This window comes from Palaemon carinicauda, chromosome 33, assembly GCF_036898095.1.
Source record: "Palaemon carinicauda isolate YSFRI2023 chromosome 33, ASM3689809v2, whole genome shotgun sequence".
Lineage (NCBI taxonomy): Eukaryota > Metazoa > Arthropoda > Malacostraca > Decapoda > Palaemonidae > Palaemon > Palaemon carinicauda.
In genome coordinates, this window is record NC_090757.1 from 365,478 (window position 1) to 377,567 (window position 12,090).

Here is a 12,090-nt window from a genome sequence, read left to right on the forward strand (position 1 = left end):
TGACCCAATTATGTATTGATTAAATTATTATTAAACAAATAATTTTTGTTAGAGAAATAACTTTAAAAGAAACTTCCTGAAGATTAACAGAAAGGAAAGAGGAACAGAGATATTTTTTCCACCTTTGATTTACTTATTTTTTTCCTTATTTTCTTTCTATTTTCTTTTGTCTTTGGCAGGATCAAGTAATCGGCTCATGACACGAGATTGATAGTTCCATCCCCCATCCTAACCTGGGAGCCACGCCACCTCAGTCAACTACCCACCAGGTATCTAAACTCCCTTCTATTTTTATTGATTTTGGGATCTTTTATTATTATTATTATTATTATTATTATTACTTGCTAAGCTACAACCCTAGTTAGAAAAGCTGGATGCTATAAGCCCGGGGGCCCAACGGGAAAAATAGCCAGTGGGGAAAGGAAACAGAAAAAATAAAATATTTCAAGAAAAGTAACACCATTGAAATTATATTTTCTATATAAACTGTAAAAACTTTAACAAAACAAGTGGAAGAGAAATAAGACAGAATGGTGTGCCCGAATGTACCCTCAAGCAAGAAAACTCTAACCCAAGAGAGTGGAAGACCATGGTACAGAGGCTATGGCACTACCCAAGACTAGAGAACAATGTTTTTTTTTTTTTTTTTTTTTTTTTTTTTTTTTTTTTTTTTTTTTGGTTCATCGACTATGAGTGAGTGGGAACACAGTCTGGCTGAGTCTCAGCCGCTCCAGGCCAATGAAAAATGAGAAATCGTTGAACTGATCTACGGTTTCCTTATTTTCTAATTTTATAAAGATTTTATATTATATTTATAATTAGCGTCATTTTAAGTTGAGGGTTAACTATGGTTTACTAATATTATTATTTTTATGAAGATTGTATATTATTTTTATTTGATTACCATAATTTTGAGATGATGTTTAATCAAGGTTTTCATTTATCAGTATTTCATAAAGCTTATACATATTTTTATTTTTATTTTCATATTTTTTTCTGATTTTTAACTAACATTTTTATATATCACTATTTTATGGAGATTGTACATTATTTTTATAGTAATTATAATTTTAAGCTTGTACATTATTTTTATAGTAATTATAATTTTAAGCTAAGGTTTAACTATAATATCATTATATCATTATTTAATGTAGCTTTTGCATTTTTTTTTATTATGATTATCATCAATTCTATCTGAAGTTTAACTAACATTTTCATATATCATTATTCTTTGAAGATTTTATATCACTTTTATAATGATCATAATTTTTAGCTAAGGTTTAACTATAGTCTCCATATATCTTTCAATGTAGCTTTTGCATTTTTTATTAAAATTATCATCATTTTTATCTGAGGTTTAACTAACATTTTCATATATCATTCTATGAAGATTGCATATTACTTTTATAATTATCATAATTTTTAGCTAAGGTTTAACTATAGTCTCCATCCATCATTATTCAATGTAGCTTATGCATTAGTTTCCTTATAATATTCATAATTTTTAGCTAAGGTTTAACTATAGTCTCCATCCATCATTATTCAATGTAGCTTATGCATTAGTTTGCTTATAATATTCATAATTTTTAGCTAAGGTTTAACTATAGTCTCCATCCATCATTATTCAATGTAGCTTATGCATTAGTTTGCTTATAATATTCATAATTTTTAGCTAAGGTTTAACTATAGTCTCCATCCATCATTATTCAATGTAGCTTATGCATTAATATTCCTTATAATATTCATAATTTTTAGCTAAGGTTTATCTATAGGCTCCATCCATCATTATTCAATGTAGCTTATGCATTAGTTTGCTTATAATATTCATAATTTTTAGCTAAGGTTTAACTATAGTCTCCATCCATCATTATTCAATGTAGCTTATGCATTAATATTCCTTATAATATTCATAATTTTTAGCTAAGGTTTAACTATAGTCTCCATCCATCATTATTCAATGTAGCTTATGCATTAATATTCCTTATAATATTCATAATTTTTAGCTAAGGTTTATCTATAGGCTCCATCCATCATTATTCAATGTAGCTTATGCATTAATATTCCTTACACTATTCATAATTTTTAGCTAAGGTTTAACTAAAGTCCCATATATCATTATTCTATGAAGATTAAATATTGCTTTTATAATGATCACAATTTTAGCTAAGGTTTATCTATAGGTTCCATCCATCATTATTCAATGTAGCTTATGCATTAATATTCCTTATAATATTCATAATTTTTTGGCTAAGGTTTAACTAAAGTCCCATTATATAATTATTTAATGTAGAATGTAGTTTATTTTTATTATAATCCCCATCCTTTTTACCTGATGTTTATTGCCTATTGAGTGAATTTAAACCCCACCCATCCATCACTTTCTCTCTCTCCCTATTTTTTTTCTCTCTCGTTGAAATAAATTTCCCCCTCGGCTTTAATTGTCTTCCTCACTCTGTTTTATTGCTGTAATATTAGCCCTGCATATTTCATAACTCGCACCATTTGCATTTCAATCATCACCACCATATAGGCAGCGATTCTCTTGTTTATTACCTTTTTTCCGCAATTTCATTTCAATAATACAAATGATAGTTTGTATTTGGGTGTATTACACCTCCTGTATCAAGCGCATTCAGTATACAGATACCCAGTAAAGGTTAGATATAACAACAGATAGTTTGTGATTGATAAACTCTTTAGATCTGTCTCGTTTTTTATCAGGAATATTTATCTCATGTATATTTTTATACGTTGTTTATAATTATGTAAAAATATTATTTCCATTTCCTACATTTCACATCTACCCCTTTGCCATTGATATTAATATTTAGAGGTGTCTAATGTCAATCTTTTGTATATTTTCTCTTATACGTTCTAAATAATTATATTAAAACATTTTGATATCGTACATTTCACATCTACCCCTTTGTCATTGATATTAACATTCAAAGGTGTAGAATTTCCATCTTTTGTATATTTTCCCATATACGTTCTAAATAATTATGTAAAAACATTTTCATTTCCTACATTTCACATCTATTCCTTTGTCATAGTTTTTATCATTAATATTCAATTTCAACCTTGCATAGTTTTCCTTATACGTTTCTATATAATTATAAAAAAAACATTTTCATATCCTATTGATATTCAAAGGTATCGAAGATCAATCTTGTATATTTTCCCTTATACGAGTAAATAATTATGAACTAACATTTTAATTTCCTACATATCACATCAATTCCTTTGCTGTTGATATTAATATTCAAAATGTATCGAATTTCAATTCTATCACTATTGACATATTCAAATTGACATTTAAAGGCATAAGTCTGCAGTTCACGGCTATCGCATTACCTCACAGAAATTCTCATTTGCCAAAGTCATAAATTATCAAACTCTAGTAAATTTTCTCTGCTGTTGGTATGGATTCCCACCTTTAGAACATACACCCCTTTGGAGTAATTTTATAGACTATTTATATGTTTAATTTTTATAGACTATTTATATGTTTTGTGGGTTTTTTTTTTATGTAGGTGGAATGGTGTATACCATTCCTTTGGTATTCAGGTTACAGTTTGTAGTTTAGCCATATATGCTTGGATATGTGATTTATTTATGTGATTTGTATGTCCTGCACGTTAAATCTCTCTTATGCTAACATATATATATATATATATATATATATATATATATATATATATATATATATATATATATATATATATTATACATTTTTTTAAAATCATCATCAGCCGTGACTGGTCCACTGCAAGACGAAGGCCTCTGACATGACCTTCCACTCTTGTCTGTTTAAAATTTTATGCCAGTCTTTACCTACAAATTTTCTTAGCTATTCGATCCATCGTCTTCTTTTCCGTCCCCCTGCTTCGTTTGTAATCTCTAGGGACCCATTGAATTATTTTTAAAGTCCCTCTAAAATCTGTCACTCTCATCATATGTCGTGCCTATTTCCATTTAATTTTCTTACATATTAGAACTGCCAACCCCTTGAATTTTCTTCCTGCCTTTGTTACCTCCGTAGATTAATGAAACTTGCAGGGATTAACTGTTATGTAAAAAGCTGGAAAGGATTACATTTTAGAAGGGCGAGGTCTCGATCAAACAAAATGACCAATTCACGTAATCAGCCATAAGTTTGAACATCGTTGTCACAGGGACTGCAAACTTAGTTCTTATTTTTGTGTATGATAATTCACGCCCTACATGTCAAGGTTGAGTCCAAGGTAAAGCTAAAGGTCAAATTCTGGTGATCAAATACTTGGACACAATATTTACCCCTTGCGGTTTTTTTTTTTTTTTTTTTTTTTTTTTACAGGTTCCTGGCCACAATTTTAATAATAGAGTAATGAAACTTGCAGGGATTAACTGTTGTGTAATAAGCTGGAAATTATTAAATTTGGAAGTTCAAGATCAAAGGTTAAGGTCACAGTCAAGCAAAAGGTCGAGAAATAAGCTACCGCGGTGGAGGTCTGCGCTCTGCTAAGTGGCCCTCTTGTTTTTCCTATCTTTTAACCTTTTTAATCTTTTAAGATCCATGAAAGTTTATCTCCCCACTCATCTTCCTCCTCCTTGTTTCTTTAAGCCTCGGGCTAGAAGATGGTATCAAGTTTCGCCTTCCTTTGAGCTCTGTACTTGGATGTCCATAAAATAAAAAGAAAAAGAAAATGTCGTTTCTTGTTGTGTGTCGTCACTGTAAAAAGTGAGCGAAGAGGTGTTGAAATACAATTGACGGCTTTATCGGATAATACAGTTACGAATAATATAATTGTTAATAATACAGTTACGAATAATATAATTGTTAATAATACAGTTACGAATAATATAATTGTTAATAATACAGTTACGAGTAATAAAGTTACGAATGATACAGGTGCTAATAAAACATTTACGAAAAATAGAGCTATGAATGATATAGTTGCTGATAATACAGTACCGAATAATACAGATGCTAATAATAAATTTACGAGTTGTTATGAATAATACAATTGCTAACGATACCGTTACGATTAATACAGTTGTTAATAATACAGTTACGAATAATACAGTTATGAATAATACAGTTGGTAAAGATATAGATACGATTAATAAAGTTGTTAATAATACAGTTTCGAATAATAATTTATGAATAATAAATTTACGAGTAAAACAGTTGCTAATAGTATGTTTATGAATAATACAGATGCGAATAATACAGTTACGAATAGTACAGTTATTAATAATGCAGTTACGAATAATACAGATGCTAATAATAAATTTACGAATAATACAGTTGTTAATAATATAGTTACGATTAATACAGTTGTTGATTATACAGTTACGAATAATGCAGTTGTTAATAGTACAGCTATGAATAATCCAGTTCCTGATAATATGGCTACGATTAATACAGTTGTTAATTATATGGTTGCAAATAATGCAGTTGTTAGTAGTACAACTATGAATAATACAGTTCCTAATAATATAGTTACGATTAATAAAGTTGTTAATAATACGGTTACGAATAATGCGTTTGTTAATAGTACAGCTATGAATAATGCATTTGCTGATAATACAGTTACAAACGATACAGTTGCAAGTTAACTGGCTACAACCAAGCATTGTGTGCTGTCAATCTTAAAGGAGATAGAATAATTTATGGCCGCGGTCGTTCTGTGAACAGAAAATGAGATGCTTAATTACCCACTGGAATAATTAGAATACAATTCTATTAACCGAGGAAAATAGAAATAGCGCTTTTTTTTTTTTTTTTTTTCTTTTTTTTTTTTTTGAACTTAAGGGTTTATACACTTTATAGACCGCTCATGAATGGCAGTTGCAAGGGATAGTAACAATGCCCTAACTAGCAGGACAATGCCATAGAGACTGATTATATGTACATATGATCATTGCCCAAGTCCCCTCTCCACCCAAGCTAGGACTCGAGATGGCCAGGCAATGGCTGCTTATGACTCGGTGACCAGGGAGGGCCAGGCAATGACTGCTGATGACTCGGTGACCAGGGAGGGCCAGGCAATGACTGCTGATGATCCAGCGACCAGGGAGGGCCAGCCAATGGCTGCTGATGACTCGGCGACCAGGGAGGGCCAGCCAATGGCTGCTGATGACTCGGCGACCAGGGAGGGCCAGCCAATGGCTGCTGATGACTCGGCGACCAGGGAGGGCCAGCCAATGGCTGCTGATGACTCGGCGACCAGGGAGGGTCAGGGTATGGCTGATGATGACTCACCAAATAGACTTATAGGCTCCCCAGAAACCTCCATCATTAGCTCACAATGATGGCGGGTTTGCAGACACTTCAAGAAACTATTGAGTCTCAGCCGGGGTCAACCCCAGTCCGGCAGAACGCCTGGCAGGAACGTTCCTAACAGGTCACCCCCCCAAAAAAAAAAAAAAAAAAAAAAAAAAAAAAAAAAAAAAAAAAAAAAAAAAAAAAAAACAAGTGATACTTAGCACACCGTGGATTGTATAAAAACCTTTTTGAAGTAACGGCCTCTTTACACCACCTGCATTGCTCTCTACACCGCCTACCACTGATCAATTTCCATTTAGCTGTTCACCTTCTTTAGCTGTACCTAAGTTTAAGGGCAAATCGGCCACGAGATGCGTACGAGTTCAGAGATGTCTCGGTGGTCCCATTAAACCACTTTATGATAATTGATTCTCAGTCTTGGTACTTACGTGATCTGCCTCGTTCTCACAGGATCATTCGATAATGCAAGGTTTTCAGTATCTTGTACCGAGCTTGTAAAGATGAATAGCATCGTTCAATACGTCATTATTAAAGGAGATCTTGTCATTCAATACGTCAATAATAAAGGATAGAATGAACGGGGAAAAGGATGCGTAACTGCTTCTTACAGAACTTGGATCTAACGACCGTTTTTCTAATATGTGAGTTTTAAAGGTTTAAAGGCCGATCATGAATGGCAGGGGCAAGGGACAGTAACATTGCCCTATCGAGTAGGACAAGGCCCTTGAGACTGACATACGATCAGCGCCCAAGCCCCCTCTCCACCCAAGCTAGGACTAAGGAGGGCCAGGCAATGGTTGCTGATGACTCGGCAGACAGACCTAGAGGCTCCCCCAAACCCCCCATCCTTAGTTCACAAGGATGGAGAGATTGCAGCGACCTCAGAAACTAACGAGTTTGAGTGGGATTCGAACCCCAGTATGGCGATCAGGAGTTAGGGACGTTACCATTTATATAAGTCCTATAGAAGAGATAGAGAAAAGGTGGGACCATTTTACAAATTTTCTTCAATTTTTGATACATCATATTATGTGGAGATGTGAAGGTACATATATCATGATTAGCAAAGCTGTATTAGTCAAGGCCACCAATACTAGATTGGTTTGCTGTGACCGATCAGACTAAAATTTCCCACCATCTCCAATCCGCAGTGTCCAGCGTGGTGATGAACTAAGGTCATGTCTGAGGCCTTTGTTTTGCAGTGGACTAGAAATGGAGGCATTTGTTTATATATATATATATATATATATATATATATATATATATATATATATATATATATATATATATATATATGTGTGTGTGTGTGTGTGTGTGTGTGTGTGTGTAGATATATAATGTAAATATATGTGTATATATATATATATATATATATATATATATATATATATGAGTGTTTATATATATATATATATATATATATAGAGAGAGAGAGAGAGAGAGAGAGAGAGAGAGAGAGAGAGAGAGAGAGAGAGAGAGAGAGAGAGAGAGAGAGAGAGAGAGAGAGAGCGTAGCTCGAACTCAGTGTGTTAGTTTGAAATAATGAAAGTAATTTTATTACACTTTTAGCTTCACATATATATAACGCTTTTACTGACATGGAAGGAAAGCATTGCAACTTTAACGCATTTCCGTTTTTTATGTATTTATTTATTTATTCAGCTTATTTTCATTTTGATTAGTTATTCTTTTCTCATCATCATCATCTTCTCCTCCTACCCTATTGATGCAAAGGGCCTCATTTCTACGATTTTTTTCCCCATGTTCGTCAAATTTTCAAACTTTCTTTTCATCTCCTCCTTAGTTAACTTCATAGAGTTGAAGGAAGTTAAGTTTATGTTGTAATTAAAATAGTTTACCTTTCCTATCTGTTCCTTTCTATGGACTGTGCCGACGAGCTGTTACAACATACAGTGTTAGGTTGTAACTTAGAGACTCTCGTGAATGAAACTCAACTTTATTTGGTCGGAGCTTGAGTATACAGTACAGTATATACAACCCGTTCCAGGCAAGAACGGTACAAAAAAAATTCTTATACAATGGGGCAGGAAAATACAGGAAGGAACGACTATATAGAAGACACTCTTTAGCTATGGTAAGCAGTTCTTCTAGGAGGACACTCCAAAATCAAACCGTTGTTCTCTAGTCTTGGGTAGTGCCGTAGCTTCTGTACCATAGTCTTCCACTGTCTTAGGTTAGTGTTTTATTGCTTGATGTTACACTCAAGCACACTATTCTATCTAATTTCTATTCCTCTGGTTTTGTTAAAGTTTTTATATTGTATACAGGAAATATTTATTATAATGTTACTGTTGTTAGAATATTTTATTTTTCCTTGTGTTTTTTCCTCACTGGGCTATTTTCCCTATTTGGGCCCCTGGACTTGCAGCATCCTGCTTTTCCAGCTAGGGTTATAGCTTAGCAAGTAATAATAATAATAATAATAATGATAATAATAATAATAATAATACAAAAAAGTTACCGTTACAGTGTATGAACGTGTGTGATACACGTGTTGTACAAAACTCTATTTAGATGTTTGTTCGCGCGTCCACTAATATGCATGCCTTTTGGAGATGTTTAGAAGTGACCTTCCTTTCTTATTTTCATCTGTTCAAAGTTTTAGCATCTTCAGAAACAGCATGTCGATTCCTTTCTCTTGAAATCTGCCTCCCTTAGCAACGTAACTTTCTCAATGCTAACTTTTGTTCGTCCGTTTTTTTCTGCCACAGGATCTAATTTTAAGAGGTACTTGCTGTTAACTATTTTTAGCAATCCGTTTAATTTACTAAAAAGGTTACTTGTTTTCAATATTTCTATGTTTGATAGTAAGCAGTATTAATGCGATTATATATAGTAAATAATACCTTTTTATTTTTTTCGGATTTAGAGTAGAATATATATTACTTTTTAAAATCTGATTATTTCAAATTGCATATATAAAATTCGTTTTTCATACCACCACAGTCAAATAACTACAATCTACCAGTTCACTATCGTTAGTAATAGCACCACAGTGGATTCGTTTATAACAAAAGACATAAGAAGTTATGAGCTTCTCTTTCTTCTAAAAGACATAAAAGACGTAGGATTCTTGGGTACTCTTTTTTCCAAAAGATATGAGTTACTGTGCTACTTTTCCTTCTAAAAGACATGGGATTCTTGGCCAATCTTTCTTCCAAAAGACATGAGTTTCTATGCTACTTTTCCTTCCAAAAGACTTAGGATTCTTGGTCAATCTTTCTTCCAAAACACATGAGTGTCTGTGCTACTTTTCCTTCCAAAAGACATGAGATTCTTGGAGAATCTTTCCTCCATAAGACATGAGTTTCTGTGCTGCTTTTCCTTCCATAATAGATGAGTTTCTGTGCTACTTTTCCTTCCAAAGGACATGAGTTTATGTGCTTCTTTTCCTTCCAAAAGACATGAGTTTCTATGATACTTTTCCTTGCAAAAGATTTGAGTTTCTGTGCTACTTATCCTTCCAAAAGACATGAGTTCCTGTGCTACTTTTTCTTCCAAAATACTCGAGATTCTGTGCTACTTTTCCTTCCAAAAGCCATGAGATTCTGGGCTACTCTTTCTTCGAAAAGACATGAGTTTCTGTGCTACTTTTCCTTCCAAAAGACATACGTTTCTGTGCTACTTTTCCTTTCAAAAGACATGAGATTCTGTGCTACTTTTCCTTACAAAATACATGAGTTTCTGTGCTACTTCTCCTTCCAAAACACATGAGATTCTGGACTACTGTTTCTTCCAAAAGACACGAGGTTTTTTTTTGTGCTACTTTTCCTTCCAAAAGACATGAAATTCGGGGCAACTCTTTCTTCCAAAAGACATGAGTTTTTGTGCTACTTTTCCTTCCAAAAGACATGGGATTCTGGGCTACTATTTCTTCCAAAATGACATGAATTTCTGTGCTACTTATCCTTCCAAAATACATGAGATTCTGGGCTACTCATTCTTTGAAAAAGACTAAAATGTTTGTGCTACTTTTCCTTCCAAAATATTTGAGGTTCTGGGGTAATCTTTCTTCCAAATGACATGCGTTTCTGTGCTACTTTTCCTTTCAAAATACATGAGTTTCTGTGCTACTTTTCCGTCCAAAACACATAAGATTCTGGGTTACTGTTTCTTCCAAAAGACATGAGTTTCTTTGCTACTTTTCCTTCCAAAACACATGAGATTCAGGGCTACTCCTTCTTCCAAAATACACGAGTTTTTGTGCTACCTTTCCGTCCAAAAGACATGAGATTCTAGGCTACTATTTCTTCCAAAAAGACATGAGTTTTTGTTCTACCTTTCCTTTCAAATTACATGACATTCTGGGCTACTCTTTCTTCCAAAAGACATGCGTTTCTGTGCTACTTTTCCTTCCAAAAGACATGAGTTTCTGGGCTACTATTTCTTCCAAAAAGACATGAGTTTCTGTGCTACTTTTGCTTTTGAAATATACGAGTTTTTGTGCTAATTTTTCTTCCAAAAGACACATTTCTTTGCTAATTTTTCTTCCAAAATACATGAGTTTCTGCGCTACTCTTCTTTCCAAATTTCTTCCAAAACACTGAGTTTTTGTGCTAATTTTTTTTCCAAAAGACACAGGTTTCTGTGCTACTTTTTCTTCTAAAAGACATGAGATTCTGGGCTACTTTTTCTTACAAAAAGACATGAAAGTGGCATTACCAGACGTATAACCTAGGTCTACCCCATCCCCTGGGTAGAGGGGAGAAGGAGTAATAAACGATGGAGAGAGCGGCGTGTGTGTGCGTGAGTTTGTATATCTAAATATTTAGTCCTCATTTTTGGCGGGTGTCATACGCTAATGTGGGTTTGTGTGTATATATATATATATATATATATATATATATATATATATATATATATATATATATATATATATATATATATATATATATGTATATATATATATATATATATATATGTGTGTGTATATATATATATATATATATATATATATATATATATATATATATATATATATATATATATATATATATATATATATATATATTATTTGTCCTTCCCTATATTTCTCCTTATTTCCAATTCACACTTGAACATCATATCCATTAAGCAAACGGTCTTTTGACTTGATAACACCAAGCATATAGTTTAACACACGAGTAATTCTTACAAGAAAGATTACGCACTCGCACATTTCATCTCCCTGTGCGTAAATGCGTAAACGAATGTTTTAGAGACCATTTGACAAATGGAATTTCAACGACTGATCCGACTCGTTGTTTGAAACAGGTGATCCGTCAAAACAATTGTTTTTATGAAGACACGTGACCTTTTCCTCTTGACAGTGACCAGTTGCGCCCACCAGGTAATCTGGTAATCTCTTTCTTTTTTTTTTTCCATGTATTTATCAGGCTTTGGGGATTCATTTTTCAGTGATTTTGTTTTGATTTAGTTTGATTTTAGTCAGATATTGTTAAGAAATATTCTTACGATTTTCGGTGATGCTGATAATGCAATTAATTTAATTCATTATTTGTTACTGTAACTATTTTCACTAAGTGATTCCTTTTTTATTTAATATAATTTTAGTCAGATATTGTTTAGTAATAATCTTCTTAACGATTTTCAGTGATGCTGATAACTTAATTTATTATTTGTTACTGTAACTATTTTCATTAAGTGATTCCTTTTTTATTTATTATGATTTTAATCAGATATTGTTTAGTAATATTCTTAGTAACGATTTTGCGTGATGCTGATAATTTATTTCATTTATTCAATTCATTATTTGTTAATTAAAGTATTGTCACTCAGTGATTCCTTTTTATTTTGAT